This window comes from Monodon monoceros, unplaced genomic scaffold (assembly GCF_005190385.1).
Source record: "Monodon monoceros isolate NGI ecotype Baffin Bay Population unplaced genomic scaffold, NGI_Narwhal_1 Super_Scaffold_20, whole genome shotgun sequence".
Taxonomy (NCBI): Eukaryota; Metazoa; Chordata; class Mammalia; order Artiodactyla; family Monodontidae; genus Monodon; species Monodon monoceros.
The window spans coordinates 57,280,551-57,307,362 of NW_021703777.1; the positions used below are offsets into that span (position 1 = coordinate 57,280,551).

A 26,812-nucleotide genomic window follows, 5' to 3' on the forward strand; every position below is an offset into this window, starting at 1 on the left:
GGAGCCTAGTAAAATTAAAGTGCCTCTATGGCAGTATTTTAACTACTGTAATAGTAAGGGAAAAATGTGTTAGTCACCATTATTTAATAGCTTTCTTCTTTTCTTGTTGTCATACCACTCCTAATTGATCCCCACCTCTCTACTTCTCTTTATTCCTAAGGCTGCCTGATTACCTACCCATTCTTGGATAAAGCACTTACATGTTATGATAATAGCTAAATCCATTCCAAAATAAATTAACAAATCTCTTTTTAGTGAAAATGAAAATAAATATATACCAAAATTTAACAGTGTTTAACTTCTAATTACCTAACAATGATACTTCTGCAAATTTATCCTCCATCCTCTCTCAAAATATTATCATATGTTATATGGTGATTTAAAATCCTAAAATGATGCCTTCTTTAAAGAATTATAATAATTAATATTTATTGTTTTTATTGTGGAACAAACTGCTCTGTGCTTTAGATATATTATCTCATGATCCTTAACACTACTGATGAAGTACTATTTAGTATCCCCAATTTGCAACAGACCCAAGAACATGCCGATATCAGATAACTAGTCATTGCCAATCTTCACTCTAGACATTCTGACTTCCAGACATTCTTTAGCCCTCACTTAAATACCCAATGCTGAAATAAGTTTTTAAAATACATTCTAAATTTTTGATTCATAAAGTCATTTAATGTTAGTCTGGCTTGTTTTTTTTAATTTTTATTTTATACTGGAGTATAACCGAACAATGTTGTGATAGTTTCAGGTGCACAGCAAAGGGACTCGGCCATACGTATACATGTATCCATTCTCCCCCAAACTCCCCTCCCATCCAGACTGCCACATAACATTGAGCAGAGTTCCCTATGCTATACAGTAGGTCCTTTTTGGTTATCCATTTTAAATATAGCAGTGTGTACATGTCGATCTCAAACTCCCTGACTATCCCTTCCCCCCATCCTTCCCCCCTGGTAACCGTAAGTTCATTCTCTAAGTCTGTGACCTTTTTTTTGATATACTTACAAATTAAAATTAACACATGTATGTTTGAAAGAAAAAAATTAAGTTAAAAAAAGCCATATATCCAGTGTCAATCTGAAGATCAAGATGTCTAATATGTACATTAAAATTCAAATGTAAAAAATCTTACCCCAAAATTCAAGTTTTCTCAAAACAATATTATGAAGCAAATAATGTTTAGATAGGACTACCAGAGTAATTCTTTTCATTGGCTTACTACTACCTATTTGAACTATTTACTTCAAAACTGTACTGTCTATTATCACTCACTTGGCATAGGCCATTTTACATTTGCTCATTATTCATAAACAGATAAATAAGTCTGTAATAAGCACATAAGCAAAGACACCAACATATGAAATGTTGAGCATAGTAGGCAAAGAGCTAGTAGTTTAATATGACTAGGTGAGAGTGAGCAATGTTCCAGAAGATCACCTTAAAATGGTCAGAGCCTAGGCCTACAGGCTAGAAGGTAGCAGAGCAGGCCCCTAAATCCCTTGCTTTGCCTCTGTCTCACAGTCTCCCTCAGGGAAGCAGACACGGACTGTAACTGTACATTTGCCAGATACCACGCTCAGCTGAAGCACATGAAGATAAATAAGAGATGAACCTGTCCTCAGTGAGCTGACGATCAGTTATCAGCTGTTGTTGACAGAGAGGGATTTAATCCATGCTGAAGCGTACGATTAGACATAAAGAAAAATTTTTCCACATAATGTTAAACACGTTAAGGACTAAGGAAGGTCTTTTGCAAATAATCAAAACTTTCCTCTGTCAGGATTTGCTATGCTTACAGTTCCTCTCAGTCCTGATTTAGTCTGGAACGTTTACTTTTTTCCACTTACTGTCTTCTACTATAAGAATAGTGGGTTTTATGACTGATGAGATTGGTGAAGAATATAATCTTGATAGTATTACAGAGATCTAAGCATCAAACTAGAATATTTAACTTGATTCTGTAGCCACAATGACTTGGAAGTACAGAATTTATCATGCTATGGAAAAGATCATTTAAATGGTGACAGATAAAATGTTAACGTCAGTAACATTTAATGATTTCCTAAAATAGTAATGGCATTCCTTTCCTCCTATGCTAGCCTCCAAATATGAACTTCAGGATAAGAAAAAAGGAACACCATTATCATAGCACCATGTATTAAAAGAGGCATGGCATATCATTACTGTTTTAACAAAGTAAATAATGGCAAAAATTATCAACCTTACACAGTTGCAACTATAACTTACAACACGTTTAAAAACATCCCCAGTACATTAGCAGAAAAACTGGTGAAATATGAACAAGATCTTCAATCCAGAATTTAGTTAATGGTATTTTACCAGTGTTAATTGCCAGATTTTGATAACTGAACTACTTACTGTCTCAGTCTGTTCAGGCTGTTATAGCAAAATACCAGAGACTTGGGTGGCTTATAAACAGTAGAAATTTATTTCTCACAGTTCTAGAGGCTGAAAGTCCGAGATCATAGTGCCGCAGATTCGGTGTTTGGTAGGGCTTCCTGGTTCACAGACGGCAGTCTTTTCACTGTGTCCTCACACGACAGAAGGAGGTAGCTAGGGAGCTCTGTGGGGTCTCTCTCATAAGAGCACTAATCCCATTCATGAAGACTCCACTTTAATGACCTAATAAGACCTCTGAAAGGTCTCACACCTCCTCATACCATCACATTGGGCATTGGGATTTCAACACATGAATTTGGGGAGGACACATTGAAACCACAGCAGTTACATAAATGGTAACATTAGGAGACACTGATTAGGCGTATATGGGAACTCGTTGTACCATTTTCCTGTTAGTTGAAATTGATCCAAAATAAAACATTTAAGAAAATCGCCAGTTCTTTTAACATAAAATTTTAGAGTAGCTTGTTGAGCTGTCCAGATGTCACAGAACATCAAATGATGACCATTTCAAATATTCAAAAAGCTTTAGAATATCAGCATATCACAGCTTCTACTGTCTGTGTTTAACAATTAGAGCTTATTAACCTTTGATCTTTGACAAAAGAATGGTTTTACAAAGATAGAGCCAGGAATGAAAAATGAAAATCTAAGTGCTACTTATGAACCTGAGAGGCAAAACACTGTATTTCATTAGTTATAAAATTCTAAGGCTCAGCTCAGCCAAGGATAGAATTAAAGAACAGATCATACTTTCCCATTAGGATTGTAATATAATTCTGAAAGATAAGAAATACTTTGCAGGAAATATGTTGCCATAAGAAAAGGTAAAAATTCCCTATGCCATCTTTAGCAGACATCTTTGCTAAGGCAAAACAAAGCTTTACTCCTTCATTCATCCACTGTGCATTTATGCAGCATGCATTATGTGACAGCACTGCAATTCATGTTGAGCTCCAAAAAAACAAAATTTTAAATAAAAAGATTTTAAGATCATTTTGATATATAACTTGCTCCCAAAGCACAGATTAGTAAAATAATCTAGTTCTAAATATCTAAAAGGGGTCAAATATGGTTTCTCAGTAGGGTATATTTCTGTTTCTTCTTCACTGAGAGTTTAATCTCAATTTACAAAGATAATGAAGCTCCACTTTCAGATACCTTTTAATTATTCTGAGGATAGAAGACAAGAGTTGGATTTTGTAGAATATCCATTTTCCATTAGTTTTTTGGGTTTTTTTTTAACTAACACCTACATATCTCCAGAGTGGGGTGAAATTACATCTTCATGCCACATTCCCACTTGAGCTGCCCTTCAAGTTGTTTGCTAGGCAATTTGAAATAAAAGCAGAAAACCTCTCAGTGTTTTCACCTCCTCCATCTTCCCATAACGTGAGGCCAATAAATAAAGGTCAAACATGCTCTACTTTATAATTCAGAGATTATTCACCTCAGTAGTGATATCTGCATTTCACCTAAAGTCAAGAATCTAAAGTCCCATAAAATGAATGGACTTCTGCTATCCACTCCGCACCAAAATCTCAGCTCTATTAATGACGCTGAAGTTAAAATAATCACACATGCACAGAAAATGAGAGATTTCTGACAATGTAGAAACCAATGTTACACCTCAAAAAAAAAAAAAAAAGATTTTTCTTGTCTCCCACACTTCAAAATGAAATGATTTATTTACAGTTACAAATGCTAAAGATTGTCTAGTTATAACTAAAATAGGCTTGAAGTGTTCTCTTTTAAAGAAGGGGTCGTTAAGCTCAGCCACTGGGATAACTATAGATACTGAGACACCCCTCACCAAGCTAAGAGGAAAGAGTTGTGCTAATGTCTGATGGGAAGCATGATAATTATAATTGGGTTTAGAAATGTTAATGTTTATGCTAATATTTGAACTGAAAAGGAACAATAGAGAACTAAATCTAAGCTTGGCAAAGTGACTCACCTGTAACACACGATGAATCGTCATAAATTCTAGATGGTAACTCTCGGGGAGACAAAGCGTGGGGGTGGGGAGCGTTCTGAGAGGCTGTTAGAGAAAAATGAGACTTTGAGAGCCGTAGGAAAAAATATTCAGAGAACCAGAAGGTAGAAAGCAATGATGGAAAAGATGTTAAATGAAACAAGGGAAGCAGTCACTGGATTTTCACTCTGACCATGGGCCAGGAAAGAAAACAGATACATAGGACTGAACCCAAAGAACTGGAAGAGCTAGTAGGGTTGTTACTGAAAGACCGGTTTTGACTGTTGACTGGGGCTCAGAAGAAAGGGCCTTGCTCCACTAAGAATGAAGTAAGCTCAGCTCTGGAATTAAACTGGATGTCACTAAAAGAGCAGGAGGAAGTAAAAATAGAGATGCCCGTTAAACAGATGCCCCTTAAAATATATTAATCTATATATTGCTGAACTGAACAACAAGGTGGTATTTGTAATTATCTGCACAGAGGAACACTGACTCTAGTATTAGGACTATCTTGCCCTACCACATGATAGTTAAATGATATTATATTCATGCCCCAGGACAACACTGAGGCTAAAGAAGATGAGGCAGAAAGGATAATGTCCCTATCGGTATAGAGATAGGAAGGAGAGAAATGGGAAGGCCAGACACTGGCCCAGTAACTACATAAAACTAGGCATGTTTCTAAAAGGTTCAGTCTTACATAGCCCTTCAACCGTGGGGCGATCAACTCCAGGAAGGTGGGTTTGATTGGAAACTAACCAGCCCACAGTACCATCCAGGAAGTGGCTCATGTCACAATAGGATACCGAAGGAACACACACACATTTCAAGTTTCTGGCCACTACTATATCAAATTGTAATCAGTTTTAAAAGAACAAAAGAGTGGCTTCCACATTCATGTAGCGTACATTCTAATGTCAATACAAACATAAAGGCACATAAACACACTTCTGATATGTATAAGCCCACCCCCAAAATCATAACTCAAAAAATAAACACATTGAAAGCTTTCTGAAAGCTGGAAGAAAGAGGAATGACAAAGGTAGTTTATTAGATATGAAATGTTCATCAGATCTGTCTTTGAGACCCCACTCAGATATACACAAAGATTCTTTCTGGAAATAAAAAATTAAAGTATGATTTTTCAACATTATTCCAAAAATACTTTATAATTTACCAACATAGAAATTTTATGAGTAGAAAAGGTACTGACCACTTTAACAATGCAGCAAGCATTCTAAATGAGAGGTTAACAGATGTCAAGACACTTACCTAGTGCTTTGTTAACTCATATTTCTGACTGTAATATTTGGAGATTCCTCAAATGACACACTTAAAGTCTGGGATCCGTTGCTGTTGTGCCCTTGGAAGCTGATCGCTTGCTTCTAGATTGTCATTTCTGTTGTGCTTCAAAAGGCACGGGGAGACAGACAGAAACTAGGCAATGTAAGAATGGCAGGGGCCTCAAAACAACCTACTCTTCTGCCCAACGATCGCTAAGTCACAAACTCTCACGGCACACACCTCAGCACGGCAGGAAAAAAATAAAAATCATTTTGGGGTACAGTTTGTTACCCCAGAGTGTGTGGGCAAAATACCCACAATGTTGACATATAAATCTTAAACACAAGTAGAGGCATTTGACTGACACCACTACTCACCAGTCTGGTTCTAGACCTACATTCAAAACTACTATGTTCCAGGAGAAGCTGAGGGAACAATTTCATTTCTCTCTCGTTGAGTCACTGAAGCGAAGACCAATGAGAAATCCATAAAAGGACAGTTGTGCATCACTCTCCTTTCACTGCTCATATTGTACGTAGTATTCATAACTGCAGAGAGACCCTTAAATGTGCTTTTCACTCTTCCCTCAAAATGCCATAATAAAAGCAAAAGGAGGTAAAACTATACCTATGACTTCCCCTTCTTCCTTGGCATTCCAATCTCTCTCCAAAGAGAATTTTGTGAAATGCTTCCAACCAATTTTCTATCCACCAATTAAGAAGAACACTTTCAAAACTTGCTTTCTAAAGAGGACACGAATAAAACTGAGAAAAGAGAGTCTGACTTTCAAAAAAAAAAAATCTGAGACACATCCTTAAGAATTATTCTTAGAGCAGGAAATAAAATTCCAACTTCAATCTTCATTTTCTATATTTCCTCAATGAATAGCCTAGACAAACAACCACATAAACTGGAACAATCAATTAGCTCTGGTAATTATTACAGCTCATAGAGGTTTTCTACTATGCTAACAACTTTTCCTACAAGCCTTCCATATATCTGACAAAAATCAACAATTACAACCATAATATCAAACCCCTCACTACAACCCCTGTATACAACAATAGTGGAGGCACCTAAGACAGCATATAAATTCAAAACTTCTATTAGTATGGAAAAGTATGATGTTGCTGGTATTATCATAAGAGGAAATTGTTCACTTTATGGTCTGAGATTTTCTTTCCACCGTCCTTGACTGCACAATAAGAAGACAAAAATACATAAGCTCATTCCTTACCAATTCAGTCCCTATACCTATCATCCTTTCCTGCCATTCTTCTCACTGGCATTTCTAATGGAGCTTAAAATTAACATTATTTTTCCAGGCCTGATGCCTTATTTTATTTTGTTTTGTTAGCATGGCTTTTGTTTTCATTTAGTGTTTTATGCACCATTTTCTGAGAAGTCAGCACAGCTCTAGAAGCAGTTTGTCTTAAATAATGCTACAGAACAAAAGAGAACAGGGAATCTATTTCTCCCAAGAATTACAACAGATTTTAAAGAATGGTAAAGATAGAATTAAGTTTGTGAGGAAAAAAAAAACCTTGGCCATGTCACAGGATTATGTTTGTAGAATAAAGCACCCAATAGTGTCCTAACAAGCAGCCTCAAGACAATATAAAATTAACAAAAACCTACATGGACATATAAACTAAATGAAAAGTAGACTCTAACTCAATGCCTCCAGAGGATAAAAAGAAGTAAACTTCATAAAGATAAAAAATCTAAAATGCTTCTCCGCAATTATGGTTATGATGAAATTGGCACAGCATGGTTTTAACCACATAGAAGATTAATATTTATTTTCAACAAATGTAGCTAGAAAAATGTTATTATATCCCCTCCCTTTTTTTCACTAGGAGCATGCTGATTGAAATGGATTCATTTATCTAAGCTGACAGCTAGACAAAACTATATTGCGAATATTTTTTATCTCTGATTAAATAAGAACTTAGCAACATCTGGTTTGCTACAATTACCCAAAATTGTTCAAAGTTTTTTTTTTGTATGCTTAACTGTGTCACTCTGTGTTTCACAGTTTTTTTTAATACAACATTCAGAAGAAAATAAGTAATAAAACAACTTAATTATGGAAGAAATTAAGAGACTCAAAAACTCATGGAAAAATTACTAATTCAATTTTAGAGCAGTCAGGATTATAAGTAATATCAGATATTCAATTACCCAGAGCTTAGGGTTTTTACTTTCTTTCAAAAAGTCCTTTCAGCTGTCAAGAGAGGTTTAAAACTGTAACTCTGGGTTTCCCTGGTGGCGCAGTGGTTGAGAGCCTGCCTGCCGATGCAGGGGACATGGGTTCATGCCCCTGTCCAGGAAGATCCCACATGCCGCGGAGCGTCTGGGCCCGTGAGCCGTGGCTGCTGAGCCTGCGTGTCCGGAGCCTGTGCTCCGCAACGGGAGAGACCACAATAGTGAGAGGCCCGCGTACCACACACACACACAAAAAAACTGTAACTCTTCTACATACTATAATTAGAGAACAGAGAATATCTTATACTGAAACAGCAGTTCTTCAAGAGGATACAAATACTGACATAATACTACAAGCCTACCTCTGAAGAGTAAGTTCTCACAGGCCAAGTATAAAGGGCACCAAGTCCTAGTTCTCACATACCTGCAATTGCTTTCAGAATACTTGGCTACAAAATATTTTTGAAAACTAGACTGTTTTTATTATGCATACCAACTGTATACTTTTTTCTCAAAACCACCAATAATTTTGCTGAATTTTACCTAATCATAATTCTTCATTGTTTCATGTTTTTATAAAACTGTATTCCATTCAACACGAGAGAAGTTTATTCAAGATAAAGGACTCTAAGCTCATACTCTGTCCTCCTTATCAGTTAATTCTTTGTGACAGTAATACTGTTTGTTTAAATTGTCCCTTTTAAAATAAGCAATTTTCTTCAAATTCTAAAAATAGTTGATTTAGGGGGGAAATGTACTTTGGGGAAAGGGGAAGACTGTCTGCCCTGAAATACTAAGTATAGAAAACTATATTTTATAGCCTGTATGTATTAGGTATATATGCCTACAGAATGTGTTAGAAATAAGTAATAAAGGCATTTCTGACATTCTTACCTGACAGTGCCTGCAAGTGTTCAGGCTTCCATTTGGATCTCATAAATTGCTACATAATCAATCATTCCTTTCAGAATAAGTCAGAGATTTAAAAAAAAAGATAGTATGGTGTTCATGAAGTAACATGACAAAATGATTCCAAATGGAAAGCCATGAAGATTGAAGGCAACAGATTGGGATGATGTCAATCTTGCAAAAAGTTTGGCAGCACAGGATAAAAAGAGATGGCTTGAATCACTGTGTTCTACTCCTTCTTGCTATGTGCAAGTGTGATAGCACCTATCTTTCCCATCTGACTCTCATATACAATAACCAAACCTTATATTATATGACAGAAACTAATTGAATTCTCATAATCTCACTATGAAATAGATATAATTAGCCCACTGATACACAGAGTAAACTGAGGCTCAGAAAATGACCCAAAGTCACACAGCTATTACTTGGCATGTAGTTCCAAAGTTTAGGCTTAAGTTCATCTGACCCTAAAGTCCATGTTCTGAATCACTAAGTGTCATGGACACAGCCAAGTTATTAGAGGTTATGCTATTAATTTTTAAAATCATACAAGACATATTTCATGTATGATATTTATCTAACATACTACACACCTCCATCTTTAAAAAAAATTAACCTATCAAAATAAAATACAAACTCCATTTATATAATCAGGTACTCCAGGTTATGAAAAAACTAAAAGCACTCCCAGCCTTAAATGAAATTATATTTCCACACAAGCATAAAACAAGAAGAGAAATAATCAAAAGGAATGGCAGAATGTCATAAATGCCATAAAAGAGATATAAAAAAAAGTATTATGGGGAATTAGAAAACAGAACACAAGGGGGAAATATAATATTTAAATTACTAATGAAAGATATAAGAGGTAAAATGTCTTAGAAAGTCTTAAATAATATACTGTCAGCTTTTTTGCGTTTGTCACTCAGACTATCAGTCCACTGTAGTGTTGCAAGAAACAATGTATTACTGTCTTTTCAGGTATCATTAAGATAGGAATTCCTTTGAATGACTTCAGAAATGAGGATTTACAAATAAATCACTTTGATCAAGATGAAAGAATTTTGTGGTATAAACCGTCTTAACTAAATCAAATGTGGCCCCAACATCTGATTTTATGATTTTTTGCAGAGCATTTAAAATACAAATATATAAAAAAATTCTAGTTATATTATAGGTCTCCAAAAATGGATTCTAACTTTTAGGTGAAAAATAAATCTGAAACAACTGGATACAGTATTACAACAATATATCAACAGGTAGATGAGTAAAAATTAATAAGTACCGATAGGGTAATTTAAATAATGATTACCATCACTTCACTCCCCCGTGTCTTTATAACCAGAGTACAGTTGCATATTAGAGTTGAAAGGGATATTATTTAATACAAACCCCTTCCTTATACATTAAGCTCTGGCCTACACTTCCCAGCTGAGAAGGGGTGCAGCAGAAGGTTAGACGCTCACCTAACTGGTCTCCCAGTATCCCCTCTTGATGCCTCCCTCCAATGACACCTACACAGAACAGCCAACATGATTTCTGTAAAATGAAAATCTGATCTTGTTATTTCCCTGCTTCAAACCTTTAATGACTTCCCACTGCTCCTAAGATAAAGTCTAAAATACTTAAACTTCAAAAAACACTGCAAATTCTGGACTCCCATGTACTTCCCTAGCCATATTTCATGTCACTTCCTCTCTCAATCCTTATGTTCCAGCTGCTAGGACCTTCCCTGAGTTTCTCACAGGAGCTGAGCTCCATCTTACTCTAGGCCTTGATACTGGAGGTTCCCTCCTTCAGGAAGACTGTCTGCTTGGCCTATTTCTACATATCCTCCAGGGCTCAGCAGGATGAGAAAAACTTTCATCTGGAGTGCCTGAGATCCTTGGGGCAAATATTCTCATAAAACTCATTATTTTCCTTTTTCTAATCTCTATCACAATTGTTTTTAATTTTATCACACAGGAAGCACACAATAAATGTTGATAAATGGATGAAAAAGATTAATGATCCCAAGTTTGCTACTTCTTACTACAGTATTTTTCCTATATTAAAATTTTTATTCCACTAAGAAAATTTTCTTAAACCACATTTATCCTTTTGCTCAGACTCTTAAACTAATATCATTTGTTTTATAGAACATACTTTACCATTATTTTATTCACATTCAATGATTTGTTCTAAATAACAATAAAATCAGTTTTATCATCACATACTGTGGAAAGCCTTCAAAAATTTAAATAATAAGATTAATCCTAGCAGGGGAGAGATGCTAAAAGAAGTCAGCTGCCTTTACTAAATAATAATACCATGTCCCTCTTAACAATTGTTTTCCATATTGATATTTTACTGCTGTTCTTTGACAAGTAAAGAGTCATAACCATAGCACTGCCAAACTTTAGCACTGGTATTCCTAAAGCTAGTTCCTCCATTTCTGCAGAGTTTCTCAGAACCAAAAGACACCAGACACTTACTAAGCCAATGGGCATGGGAAGAAGTTAGGATAAAAATGAATAGAAACCAACTTCTGGAGTAAAACTCCCTTCTAGTCACAATACACAGATATACAATGTCTAAAGCTAAACTAAGAAATCTTGGTTTCAGTATCTGTATAGATCTTATCTACTCTCCTCATTTCAAATCCACAGTGCCTGACCATTCTTTATGGTCAACAGATACTTTATTTTCTGACATTCTGAAATTTAGTATTATAGGCAGACAACTAATATTAAACCATTCTCTGTGTTAACTCAGCTTCTCTGTAAAATGAAAAATTCAGGTGTGTTGTCCCTACTGTCAAATCAAGGTAACTATGCTCCATCTTCTTCCCTTTACTCACCTCTATTAGCCTCCTCCACTTGAACATGCTTGGGCCTGTGATGAGCTCTCCTAATGACAGAATGTGAAGGGAGCGGTGAACCAGCACATTCTCTAAAGCTACCTAACTCAAACTTCGTATCTCAGTTCAAATGTCACTTGCATTGGGAAATCTTCGCAGACCCACTCACCCGCCAGCTCAGACAAGGTCTGAGCTGCTATCTCATAGTATCCTGGACTTGACCTTTGTAGGATTTAGCAGAATTTTAACAAATAATTCATGATAGATACACTGCTTAATACCTCTTTATTTCCATGATTTGTGCAAGTGCTAAAGTCAGAGCTCTTTCTGTCAATGTTATGCTCCACATTCTGCAGACATCTGGTGCTAACAAATACATAGTGAATGACAAAAATCAATGACTTCATAAAGCTGGTCTTTTGAGAACTGCAGAAAAAGCAGAACAATTTAGAGTCCCACTTAAAAGAAGGCATCACTTCAAAGATCTATGAAAAGTTAACACAAGGTATGCAAGCTATCAGTGTGCTATATGTTTTATGTACATCATCTCATTTAATCCTCACAATAACTCTGAAAGGTAAGTATTATTTTTATTCCCATTTTACACTAAGGCATGAAGAGGCTGAGTAACATTTTCAGAGTCATAACAGAGAGCAGGTTGGAAGTCATGCACTTCTGACTCTTAAGCTTCTGCTCTCTTTCTATTTTACCTCTTTGCTTCTCATTAATATACATTATGTTCCTGTATTTTGTATTTCTCTACATGTATATTTACTACTTTCAGTAAAGATCATTAATATAGAACTAAATGCAAGTTAATGCTTAAACCTTAAAATAATTTGTAATAATTTTATGTAAATAAATTTAGCCATGTGATACAAAAAAGCAGTGAAAGGGAAACACTAAGTATATATCTAAGTATACACTAAGTATATCAATGTATACACTTCTGCTTTACAAATGAAGACATGTTGAAATTGCCTTGATACAAGATGTACTGTGAGCCCAAAGTTCTGGATGTAGAATTTATTTGATCTGTAAACATAAGGGAAAGAAAGCTAATATGAGAAACTCTATCAAATCCTATATCATATCCTAAAACAGTTGACTATTAAAGAAAGCTTATTAGCATCCTTAACTGTAGGGAAATATAGAGAAATTTGAGAGAAACTTATTACATTCCTTAACATTTTTAAAGAATGTAAAATATCTTCATCATATCACTTTCTTTTTAAACCTTCACAAAAAAGAATGTCTAACCTATTTTATTTGTTTAAATACGCTAATACCACATGCAATAGCTTAACTCTTTAAGGAGAATGTAATGTGAAAATTCTTATAAAATCAACTACCTTAACAGGTAAGTTTTTTGAAAGATTAACTTGTAAACAAAGGTATTCTCCTCTAATAAACTTTATTCATATTATTTTATCTCATGGTTGTTTTAGAGAGAAAGAACACCCAGCCCTATCCCCTACTTACGATGAAACAGACCTAGAAAAGTTATATGAGTATGTGATACAGCTACGCAGAGACGATGTCTGAAATCAGAAATGAGAATTCTCAAGTGCAAGGCTGAGAAATCCCTTGATAAAACGCAGCATATGCTATAAACCAGCCATGTCACTTTGGGCAAGTCAGTTCAATTCTTGACAAGTAACTTTATAAAAATTTTTTTACTGTGGTTAAGAAGCTTTAACATGAGATCTACCCTCTTAACAGATTTTTAAGTGGACAATATATTATTAACTATAGGCACAATGTATTCAGCAGAGCTCTAAAACTTACTCATCTTGCATAACTGAAACTTTATACCCACTGATTAGCAAATGGGGAGTTGCTAATCAACAGTTTTTTTTTTTTTTTTGAGGAAACAAAGTGTGCAAGAGTGTGCCTTTTAGGATTCCTTCTATGCCTTTATTATTCCACATGCAGGTGCAGGGCAATTTTCAATGGCACTTGAATTTATCCTGCACCAGTAACTTCAAAAACGGCTTTCATGTTCAATTGTTTCTTCTAGGTCCACAAAGCCCATTCAAGCAGTTATACATTCATTATTAACCTAGCATTAAACTCGGTCCCATAAATATGTTCTGGTGCAGATTTAAATAAAATATAGAAAGTGAAGTAAGAACTGGTCTCCAACTTGACTGTTAGAAGTGTACCTTAAATATATGTCTTTATGATTGGAAGCAGAAATCACAAAGATGCTGTTTAAATTAGAACAGTTAGTCCCTCTGACCAAAGAATGAACTAATGAAATTAAATTCAGTAGATATTGGCATTATTGTAAAAATGATAAAAATCTGCATTGCATACCTACTGTTTTCCTCTTCCATTTGACTTAAGTGCTACCAAACACATTTTTTGTACCTCACTCTTATTCCTATGGACAGATCTCTAACTGAACTTAAACCTAGCAAAAATTGACTTCATGTTTACTAATTATGAGCCATACTATTCTCTTTAGTTTCTTTATTTACTGATCTCATTCTCCTTTTATAGACAACCTTCAATTACTATAAATGTGTTTACTGACAATTTACTCCTCCTTTTCATCCTTAAATTTTAGAATAGCCCAAATCAAGCCCACCAGTTTTCTTTTTCCATGAGAGGTTTGGTACAGAAGAGCCTTGTTAAAGTGTTGTTTTTAGATGAACTTAAGAGATAGGTCCATTCAAAGCAGAGAACAAAACTAAGAAAGTTTATGGAGACATAAAGTAGATGGTGGACTTCTTAATTCTTCATAATTAGATTCACTGTATGGTTTTGTTTTAATATTATGTTAAATTCAAAGATATTAGGCACAGTCCTATTTAAATGTTAATAGCCAATAAATTTCAGTTTTTTAATTCCTGACTACAGTATTTTACTGACCTCAACTTTGATACATTGATATAAATGAGAGTTAGTAGTTCTTAAGAATTACCAAACAATTGGTAAATTACTAACTTTATAAATAATGAAGAGTTAATAACTACTAACTACACAACTGACAGTTAACAATTCTTAAAAATTTCCCAAAAAGAAGACCAGTTATGCACAGAGGACAATGATGCATGTGGATCACTGAAACCAGGTGGTAAAAGTCAAACAGTCGGGCTTCCCTGGTGGCGCAGTGGTTGGGAGTCCGCCTGCCGATGCGGGGGACATGGGTTCGTGTCCCGGTCCGGGAGGATCTCACATGCCGCGGAGTGGCTGGGCCCGTGAGCCAGGGCCGCTGAGCCTGCGCGTCCAGAGCCTGTGCTCCACAGCGGGAGAGGCCGCAGCAGTGACAGGCCCGCGTAGGGCAAAAAAAAAAAAAAAAAAAAAAGTCATTATTTACTCTTTGTCCTAATAATTATACTTCAAGGAATCTGTGCTACAAAAATCATCAGAGAATAGGCGAAGCTTTATGTTATTTATCCTTGCAAAATATAACAACCCACATGAATAAGAAACTGTTTGAATACATCATAGTGTGTCTACACTATGAAATATTTTACATTAAAAATGATGCTCTCAAAAAATTAATGACATTGGGAAATTGGAGAGAATTATACAAACTCTATATATTTAATATATTTCAACCTCAGTTCTACGAAAACAAACACACATACACACGTAAAATGTTAATACATGGAAAATCAAGCTAAAAATATGTGTGACATAACCTCTGTGAATATGGCAATGTACCATTATATTATGATATACTGGTTGATTTCTGTTTTGAGTTTACATATCTCCATATTTCACAAGTATTCAGCATGAGCATACTATACCATATCAGAAAAAAAAAACTTTTTAATATGTGATCATTGAGAATGTAGAATAAGTTGTATTGAGAAGAATGAATAGGAATCAAAATTCAGCTATTACTGGCACCCAAGCAGAATCAAAAGAGCATACATAAATGATATACATTGGGATTGTGGCACAAATCCCAGAATAACATCTACCAAGCTAAGAGACAGCAGCAGAAAAGGAAGTAACTCAGCAAGATTACTAAAACAAAGCAGATGGCCTAGTACACCATCCTCTGACAGTAATACTATGAGTCCTTCACACAGATAGTTCATTCATTTATAATAATGCAGGTTAATTTCTCATTTATAAATCTAATGCTTTCTTTCATACACCATTACTTTTTTGTTGTTGCTCTATCTCAACCCCTATATTCAAGCAAGAAAACATACATACACACTACTGCAATTTCACCATCATCCATTATTCAGTAAGGGTCTCATTGAATAAATGTCTGCTCAAAGGCTCTAGGCAAATTTCATTTCTGAACACTACTGTCTGCAGCCCAACAGGCTATTTCACCAACATAAGATCACACGTTTAATCAAATGCACCAAAAAAAGAAATACTCCCAAAGTTCACTTAGTAATGTCAGATCATAAAATGTTGACAGCCTACTAATTTTTAGGGCTCTTTCTTTTTCAAGGAATTGCAACAGTAAGGAAGGTTTCTATTAACCTTTAAAAATACTCCCAAATTATCTGACGTTACTATTCACATTGAGTTGGTAATTTAAAATGAAAACTCAACACAACTTTCTGTGGTGAATAAAGAAAAAATAAAAAACAATAAATTTAAGAGGTTTCCCAACTTATACAAATGATAGCTCTAAAGCACCTTTTAACTTCAGCTGGTCAAGTGACAGCATTAAACACTACGCAGACTCTAGTTTTTGTAGTAATGGATACAAATTAGATGTCTGTCATTTCAATAACGTTATTAGTGGATAGGATGAAGTATATTTTCATTGGACTCTTTAGTTAGTAAAGTTACCCATACTCGATTATTTGAAATATCCTACATGATGTACTTTTGAATATTCTGCCTCTAAACATAAGGTTTACTTGAATAAACATATATTCCCATCAGTAGCATGACATAATGAGTACACTAGCAAGTGTAAAATAATTAGATGTCTTAAACAGATGGATGAATTCATATCTGTAAATCCATTTTTTCTGCTTTTACTTCTATTTGCATTTATTTTATGCTGTATTCATTTCCATGCCATAAGTTTTTGTTTCTTCAGTTTCTTCTGGGATAACTTTTTCTTCTGTGAAACCTCCACTTCTGGTTAAGGAACAATTTGTTCCTTTTCAGTAAGGACCATCTTAATGTGGCTAGTGGAGCTCATACATAAGTTAACTCAACCATGAGTTCCATGCCCAATGACACATATTGGGGGATTTTTCACCTGGAGGTACTCAATGCTTAAATAATCTACACTTAAACCTGTAAGATCAGCATTTTAAAGCAAGAGTAGCAAAAATTCAGCACTCTAAGTACTGTCTCCAGTGTCCCCTGTTCAGCATTGTACGATGGCAACTCCACCATCGAAAGATGGAATGGCATACATTATTTATGTAAATGACATCTTTCGGATATTTGATGGCTTTTCAGACATGCATAGCTTTGACAAGTTGGGCAGTTTCACAGATGTTCTTGAATCTGAAAATCTGAATCCCTTGATTTGCATGTTTTTGTTGGGTTTTCTGGGTCAAGTAAGCAGGAAACCATTTTCCACGATCACTTTGGCTGCTTAAAGGAAAAGGGTACACCCATTTTTAATGGCTTTCCTAACCAGTTCTCCTAATGCTTGATCTGTCTGAGTTAACAAAGGATCACTGTAGTGGACATTCAGGTTTTATCAGCCCCTCTACTTTGTTCTGTAGACATGAACCCTCTCTTAATTGAGCATTCCCTTCTTCAAGCTATTAGTGCATCCACCTAGGAACTGCAATATCCTTATTGACTCTAGTAAGCTGGTGATAGTAGATTGATCTAAAGCTGGGTACCTAATTCAGACTGTGGTGAAAGGTTAAGAATCCAGTAGGCAGAGAGAAGGAAAAGTGGTAGTCTGCATAGGAGCATGCAACTGGAACAGAATCCTGGTGGTATTCAAGGTGCTAATATTTTCTAATTTTTTCTAAACATCCATCCTTCCCCAAGATTCTTTAGGTGAGAAACACAATAACCTCCCAATAAATTAATCATTATGGCCTAAAGCTAGTTGGAGGTGTCTGCAATTAAAAGAAAAATAATGAATACACCCATTCTACTAAATCTTTTAAGTTGAATTTAAGTCCATATGACAAATGATATGTTATCATAAAATATGCTGCATTTTGGAATGCTGCAAAATAATATTTAACTGTCATACATAAAAATATTGAAAATTAAAGTAAAATTTAATTGAACATGCCTAAAATTTTTTAAATGATGGTATATTATTTTAAAAGAAAATATATGCCTAAGTTTTTCTTTCGAAGTCAACTATAGTTAATAATATGATTAAAACTCAACAGACAAATTTGACTGAACAGTTAACGCCAATATAAAGAAGAACGTCTACAGATATAGACACGCCTCATGTTAACACAAAACTATTTCTCAATAGACTCTTTGTCCACTCCTTGAAGTCATGATCAGTATTCTGAATCAAGGTTCAAACGGCAACCATCAGCCACTGACAAATCAAGAACACTGAAAATATGAAAAAAACAAAAGACAGAAATGTAAACCAGTTGAGCCCTTCTGTTCTGGCCAGAAATAAAATCTCATACAAAAAGATGACCATCCTCCAGGACCATTCCCTCTTATCTAAAGTATTTGGAAGAGCTCTGAGGAAAGGAAAAGGGGGAAAAAACCCAAACCAAATGAAAACAAAACAGGAGACTGTTGAAAAACCTCTTACAGGGTCAGCTGTCAATGGAATGCATTTTAGTATTCAGGTTACCCACCCAAGCAGAACATCAAAAACTGGGCTTGAGTCTCTCCCCTATTCTCACAATCTCAGGCTACTGTGGAGCCACTGGGGCTGTCTTGAATAGTAACACACTTTGCCTCTGCAGGATGCATAAACACCAACACAAGCTGATCAAACAGAAGGGGGTATCTTTCTACTTGGCTTTCATTTTCTTGAGTCATACTTTAAAACACTTAAGCCTGGTACAATTTAGCAAGTCAGACGTCCAACATGCAGCTTATTTTTTCATTCATTCTTACCACCAACCATGTTGTACTTTTTCCATTTTAACATAAACGATGAATGATTCGATGTAAGAGTCACAGATTTACTAACTTCTCTTATTGGCACCTGTCATTGAAATACAGACATTCATTCTAAAACATGGACTTATTTATGACCCTTTCCATACTTGTAGTCTTTAAAATAATTGGGGGTTCTGAATTTTAAGGGTTCATCTGCATTTATAGCAATCTTATGAGGACTAAACTTTGGGATTATAAATCCTTTAAAAGTATAGAAATCCTTAAATCTTGGAAGTTTATGATCATTTAGTTACAACATTGTAGAATATTCTGATGCAGTTAAAGCTTAAAGAGCTGCTGACGCCACATGAAAAGATGATCAGGAGTTTAATTTAAAACGTCTTAAGTTAAACTGCTACTTTCATTTTATACCTGATTTAAAGTCAATCGTCAGACACAGCACTTGGTGGCTGTCAAAAATATTTTCCTGTCAGGATTATGATTCTGTGGGGAGCATTAGTAGCAGAGCAAAATGTTTTAAGATTATGAAGAAGAACTGAGAAATAGGTACTTAACAAAAGGTTAAAAAAGGAGAGAGGAAAAGAATATGGAAAAGAAAAAAATACACATAAAACTTTTCTCAACTGCTTAAGAAAATGCTATTGATTTTCCTAGCTCATCAAGAATTCCTCAATTAAAAAAAACGATATTTGATTTAGCTAAGTTTTCTTAATACCAGTAGTTAAGGACATTTCTAATAATACTCTGACTAATAATAATAGTTACCATTTATTAAATGCTCACTCTTATCAGGTACTTTTTCCATTCACTTCCTATTCCTCACGCCAAACCAGCAATGCAGATTTTATTACCTTTATCTCACAAAGAGAGATGAAACAGCTATAAAGTTGTAGCATTGGGACTGTATTCAAGTGTCTCTCATTCCAAAGGCCATTTCTGAGCAGTTCATAATCAGGGACAGTGCCCAGCTATGCCCATCTAAGGAGTATAGTGTAGTTTCTACAGCACTAAGTCAGGATTAGCCAACAAGCTGGAGAAGATTAGTGCTACAGTACTAATTTCAGAGTGGTCGGCTTAAGTCAGAAATTAAACTAGCCATGAAATATATCCAAATATATACACATAATTTATAAATATCTCTATAAAGTTTTCAAATAGATGTCAAAGTGCCATTCAGAAGTATAATATTACAGGTCATCTTTAAACTTCAGCAACTATTAAAACTAATCTCTATGTGGGGCTTCTGTTACTCATTAGGCATATCACCACTCACAAACAATCAGAACTGCAGTGTATAATTACCCCAAGGATGCTTTTCACTGAAAATGGCCTGTTGTGATGCTTAGATAGTGATTAACAGACTAAGAGTGTAGTGAGTCGTCTTGATATCACTTCAGAAAAGTGATTTCCTCCCTAATAATTCCCAAGATACATAAATATTCAATTAGGGTCTTTGAAATCTCGTTTTAATTGGACATTCATACTCTACCAAATTTCAAACTTGGCCCAAACTAAGAAGGTGTTTTATTAATTCTTACAATACAAAAAAACACAAAAATCCCAGTAAATCTTCATAAGTTTTCAAATAGAAGGGTAAAATAAAGCCAAGATTATCTTTTATATGAAATTTTCAAATTTAATAGCATTTTAAGACATGCTCTAAAGCAAAGAGCTAAAACAACTGCATATCTGAATCACATAATCACATGGGGAATTGACTAAAGTTTCGTGGGACCCTCATGAGACCTAGTAAATAATACTAATGATAGTAGCAAATAGTTACAATCCTATTATGTGCCTGGAACTGTTGTAAACACTTTGCATACATTTTTCGATTAAATTTTCACAACAAACTGTGAATTAGGTATAGTTGTCATACCCATTAAAACATACCAGGAAATTGAGGCACAGAGAGAGGATCCAGCATCTTGTCAAAAATCAAATAATTTATCAAACCTTGGCAAACACAGCACAGAGTCCCTTCTCATCACCACCACACCATTCTGCCTCTCCAGATAGCAGAATATCAAGACCTGGGGCCTAGATTTAAAATTTTCCCAGTAGCTCCTTTGCTACTGCCAGCAGGTCAGGCTAGAGACCTGCAGCCTTAAAGTTTCCGTTTCACTAACTGGGGACTAAAAACAAGCTTTTCTACATTTGGAAGAGAAAAATGAAAATGTCAAATAATTAATAAAATACCCATATGGCTTGTGTTTTTTTAAAACTTGAATAATCTACTTGTTTTCTCATCCTAGATGGCTCTTTATATGGTCCAATGGGGTGAACTTCTGAGTACAAGGAAGCAGATCTTGAAAAGTTAACTTCAGCGGTTCTCAAATTCTCTGATTCCAGGACCCTTTTACACGCTTAAAAATTGGTGACCTAAAGTAACTGTTGATTATGTTGGTTTAACTATCAATATTTATATATATATTGATAGTTAAACTGGTAAAATTTTAAAACACAAGAATACACCAGCACACATGCCATAGGCCAGCAAAGCAATGATGTCATTACATATCATGAACCTTCTAGAAAACTCTACTGTACATTTGTTAAAGTATGAGATTGAAAGGTAAAATGCATCTTAGCATTATTATGAAAATGTTTTATTCTAATAGATCCTCTGAAAGGGTCTCAAAGAACCACAGATTTCCCCAGAATACACCTTGAAAAGAGAGGATTGTCTGCTCTACAAAATAACTGACATAGAAGTCTACCAGATAGCAGTATTCAGTTGGTTGATTTAATTTTCTATCCCAGAGATAATGTTCACAATAATTAGGACTACCACCAACAGCATTCCATTTAAGTTCTTGAATAATATGGATCAAATGTTAACAGTTTCTAATATGTAATCACTCTTATGAAGAAATTCATTAACATTAAACTAAATTCTTGTCTTAAGTGTCAATAAGACATTAGTAAGACATAAATTATTAAGATCTATAGAATCTGTTATGATCAAATACAGGAAGAACTCTCCCCTTTCATCCACTCCTTAAATCAAATGGAGAATTTCAATGAATTCAGAGTAGGACAGCTAATTTTTTATATATATTTTGTATTTGTGAGTGCATGAGCACACTTAACAATTCTAAGAAAAATATTACACCTGGTTACTTTATGAGGTAGAAGAGTTAATTTTATTGGGCCACATAGACACTCAGACCAGGGTAATGACATTAAAAGATTTGGGGAAAACTATACATCTTTGGGCTCACAGATGCTATTTACAGGCATGCTCACACTACTCTCTCAAAGTGACCAATAAACATCAATATCAAAATCACAACCAATGAAAAATCTGGATTTTTCTCCTCACTGATCAACAACTACCTAATAACACACACAGACACACACACATACTCACACACACACACACACACACACACACACACACACAGTCAAGAAAGGAAAAATGTCAGGAGGCCCTTACTCATATTTGAATGTTTTAGTTTATATTTTACTATAAAATTGGGTATTCTATAAGGGAATTCATTTGCATAAAAGAAAAAGACATAAATGTAATAGTAATCTAAGCATAAATATGTCCTTGAAGGCAAACAAATGCTAAATTACAATACAGCCTCTGTCTTTAGGGTTCCTCCCTATGTGAGCAACTGCATATTTTGAATGTAATGCAAATCTAAGAAATCAAAGGGAAAATAGTCATTTGCAAAACTTAAGGAAAGATCACCTCCCTCTAATTCCAACTGCTCTAGCCGTTCACACCATGCTAAATTAAGGCTGTATAACATTTCTCAAAATCACTTTGTTTTTAAATACACAATCAGTTTTCCTTGCTGATTTCTGGGCAAAACTGCCCCACTTCTAAAAGTAACTGTCACTCCTACTTGGCAGCTCTTTTCAAAGAGAGTTTCATCCAGCAGTTGAAGCAGCCTAAATGAAATCTGAAAAACAATTCAGTTTAGCATTATATTATTTGGCTGACTTCAATTCTTTTGATTTGATAAACTTTTTTTTTTAATCTTCTATTTAGGATTAACTTGGCTATAACTCACCAAGGAATCTAAAGGACAACAAGTCCATAAAAATTTTGCCTTTCCTAACTACTAGAAACAATGTCAGGCACAGTAGCCGGAGCCAGTAAGTCTCATACCCACTATTATTCCCCATGGAAAGAAATGTTTAAATCTCCAAAATGCAAGAAGATTATCATTAAGAAAATCATTTCTAAAAGACCTTCCATTCATATTTTCATGGAGGGCTCTCAATCTGAAGGATAATCACACCAAGCAACTTAAAATGAGACATCAAAAGCATTTACCCATCAAGCAAATCACATGCTTCAGGCCAGGGATGCCCGGAGCAACCTAACATATCTATCTAAAAAATGTGAATAGTTCACATAAACCTTTATACTAATCATTCCTCCTACCCTGAGTTTATAGAAATAGTCTAGTCAACCATAGACACCAATGAAGCAGGTTATTGAATATTTAGTTATGAAGAAGTGCTAGGGAATGGCATTCAGGCACTTCTGACACATTCACCTTCAGCTAAAGACAGCACACAATACACTGACAGACACAGTTCTAATGACATCAGGACCTGTGGAATGTATGACTGCTAAGAAACACATGCTGCTAGGAAACAAAGAACAGATCTGATCAAATCTTCTAACATAAGGGCTCCGAAAAACACTGTGATTAGATCTTCTAAAATGAGAGGACAAGTATTCTTTAATCTTAAGAAATATTTGCAAGTGCAAAGGCTTTAACACATACCCTCTAGGAAGGAAAGAAATATATGAAGCTAGAATCTCATGGATGAAATCACAATTCCCTAAGTTTGCATTAAGACAACTGCCACCAGCACTATCCCATAAAAATATAACTTAATCAAGATCAGGCATCAATGATTCAGTATTCCTTTTTGGTGGGGGGAGGGGGGGCAACCTAAGCTTTTTCAAGAAGTCAAGATCCTAAAATTGAAAGAAATGTGGAAATCATGGTACCCAGAAAAAAAGTACCCTTTCACATTTACAGTCCTATACTTTTTTCAACAAAATAGAACATAGCCATTTGCAACAAACACAAAAGCAGTCAGAGCTAATCTACAACTAAGCAATTTAATGTCTTTTTAATAACTGAAAAGTGTTTAGCTTTCCAACTTTTTAAAACTGTTTGTCTTTGTACATTTTTAACCCTTGGACACGCACACACAAAAAAAAGATTGGGTGAAACAAAGGTGAAGATATTTCAAGGCAAGTATTCTTTTAACTCCTAGACAAAGTCTGGAAACCTCTTTTGATGATACTATAAAAGAACTGATAATTCTGTCTAATCCACATACAGACAAATTAGGCACCAGAACTCCAGGTCATTTAGTACCATTGTAGATTGAAAAATATACCAAGGAAATCTAGCTAAATTCTGTTTAATCTCACAGGGAAATAAAGTACATTCTCCAAATGAAAAATTACTGAAGAACTATTTCTTTGTAGATTCTGCAATGACATTCTTTAACTAGTGTTGATAACCCATATGACCCTAAATTAGCAGATTGCCTATTTACTTCAGAGCAAAACACAGAAGGCAATTTTTCCTGCCTGCCAGAGTCTATGCATCTCCTCCTTTCCCCAGCAGCTGGCTAGAAGGATGTAAAATCAGAGGGGCAAGAAGGCTTATACTTCCTAATGAGTAATCTACCCAGGAAAGTAAACACAAGACACCACCAGGTTGGGCTCTAAAGGAGACTGTGGACACCACCAGGTTGGGCTCTAAAGGAGACTGTGGCAGGGCTGCTTACACCGTTGTTTACAATGTACTCTACCGCAGGCAAGATCACACACAGGAACAGGGAGGAGATACCCAGAGGTGGCTCGCACACCTCGAGTTCGCCCAATTGCTGTGATTCCTCTGGCCATAAATAAAAGAGCGCACGTTCGTATCTGAAAGTGGCCAGAGAATTCCGGGGACCAGGGGTTATGCTGGCTTGACTTGGTTATTTCAATCTGCCCGAAAGACGACTACTCTATTCCTTGGTCCTCATCAGGGCCAAATTGGGGGTGCCCTGCGCGCTGCACCAGAGACTCTCAGGCGCTGCACGCATCTCTCAGAGGTGCTCAGTAGGGGAGAGGGGACACAGTGAGGCTTCTTCGCAACCCCGACCGGCCCCCGCGGCCTCCTCAAACCAGATTTTCCAGTTAAGCGGATCCCAGGCGATTTCGATAAACAAGCTCAGCTCAAGTAGCATCAGCTCTGCCATCCCCGCAAATATCGCCAGGCCATCCCCGGAGCGCATGAACGCGCACACAGATAGGCACACGCCGACCCTGCTGCCAGTTAACCCTGGTAGCGGAGGTTCCCCCCACCCCACCCCACATACACACCCACCCACCTATACTGATAGGGGCCTGGCACGTTTAGCCCTTGAGCTCCGATGTGGGACCATCGGCGGTGGCGCGGCGGCACAGACGCTCCGCTGCAGCCCAGAGCCTTCCCTTCACTGGTGAGAAGATGCGGGTCACCTGCCCTCCTACCTTTAACCCAGCCGAACGCCGCCACCAATGCTCTGCCCACCCCGCCCCGACGCCCCGGCCACCCCGATTCGTGCAACACCGCCCCCCGCCCCGTGCCCACTCCCAACACCGTGCCGCCCCGGGCCACCCACGAAAGTGGCAGCTTTCTCCAGCCAAAAGCGCTTAACAAAGGCCAAACAAGCAGGTCTAAACCAAACTGCCGTGAAAGGGACACAACGGGCGGGGTGCAGGGAGGTAGCGAGGCTCCGCGACTCAGGGGCGCGACCTGGGCAAACGCGGCCACCATGGATGCTCCAGGCAAGCGTCTAGAGAAGATCGCGGCAGACTCACCGCCCCGCAGTCCCCATCACCCCTGAGCCCAGCGCCTCACCCGGTCCCTGTCGGTCCTCCAGCCCTCTCCCGCCTCCAGCGGCACCGGCTCCGGGCCGGTAGAGAGAAGGCGCCCCCTGGTCGGCATTCAGTTCCTACCAGGGGATGACACTGGGGTGAGAGGGGAGGGAAAATTCCCAGAGTGGAAACCGTTCCTATCCCCCAGAGTGTTGGACAGCGAATGCTCCCGGTCAACTCTCCCTTTCATTTCTCTCAGCCGCCAAATCGCCCAATAGCTGGAAAAACCTCGAACCCGTACCAACCCCCAGCGCCCACCAGCCATGAGGTTCCCTTCCCGCCCCGTATCACGATCGGATGAGTGTGTGTGCGGGCGAGTGTGTGAGTGGGAGGGTGAGTGTGCGTGAATCCTGCACCCCCTCGGTTGCCTGCCCCGCGGACGCAGATGCCTGCGCCGGACCAGGGCCACCACTATCAGGAAGTGCGAGAAGAATAAATTACCTTTCGTAACCGCCGGTCCCTGAGATCGTCCCATCAGTTGGTCAACAACCTTCAGCCCGGTGCAGTTTCCACAATCCAGCCATGGAGCTCGGGGCAAAAGACCGAGCGGCCCCAGCGAAGACACCCCCACCGCACGCGTCCAAGAATGATAGCCAAAGCGCAGAGAAGGCAGCAGGAGGGTAGAGACCCCAGCGAAGGAAACAACAAAAAGTCTTTCCTTCCCCCTTTCTTCTGCTACACAGCCATGAAGAAAAGGGAAGTGGGGGGGCAAAATCCAAATGTTTGTCTTCCTTTACGTTTCCTCTCTTCACACACACCAAGGGGGTAAAAACGGAGCAAAGGGGGTGGAGGGTTCAAATGTCTCTTCCAGTCCACAGTTGCACAACTTCGGAGTCAGGCTCTGTCTCCAGCGGCAGCCGAGGGACCCAAGCGGCAGCTATTAACATGCGGCAGTCATAGCTGGGGCTGCTTTTCCTCCCGCTGCCGCTGCCGCTTAAGAAAAGACGCTTCTGGAGAGACCAAAAATGTTCCACCATCCCCCCAGCCGATCTTTATATCCAGTTCTCCCACCCCACCCCCTTTCTTTTTCTTTTTCTTCCTCGTCCTCCCCTTTCCGGCTGAGTGCGGGAGCGAGGGAAAAGGTAGGGGGAGCCGCGAGGGCCAGGGGTGGCTTCTTCTCCGCCAAACCCTCCTCCTCCTCCTCCCGAGGTTTTCTCCTCGCCGAGGGTCTCCTCTCGAGTCCGCAACCTGCGCAGAGAGCTGGAGCCAGGGCCACACAAACTCCTTCCCGGGTGCACAGCGGGGACGC

General features: G+C 37.3%; 1 protein-coding gene across 4 annotated transcripts in view; it reads right to left on the reverse strand.

Moving 5' to 3' along the window:
* Positions 1–26,336, reverse strand: part of ADGRL3 (adhesion G protein-coupled receptor L3) — an 865,234-nt gene extending 838,898 nt beyond the window's left edge. For all 4 annotated transcript variants that reach the window (XM_029235469.1, XM_029235470.1, XM_029235468.1 and 1 more), the window contains exon 1: positions 26,005–26,336. The gene's annotated coding sequence lies outside the window, so the exon portion shown is untranslated. The remainder of the gene's footprint in view (positions 1–26,004) is intronic.
* Between the last annotated feature and the right edge of the window lie 476 nt (positions 26,337–26,812).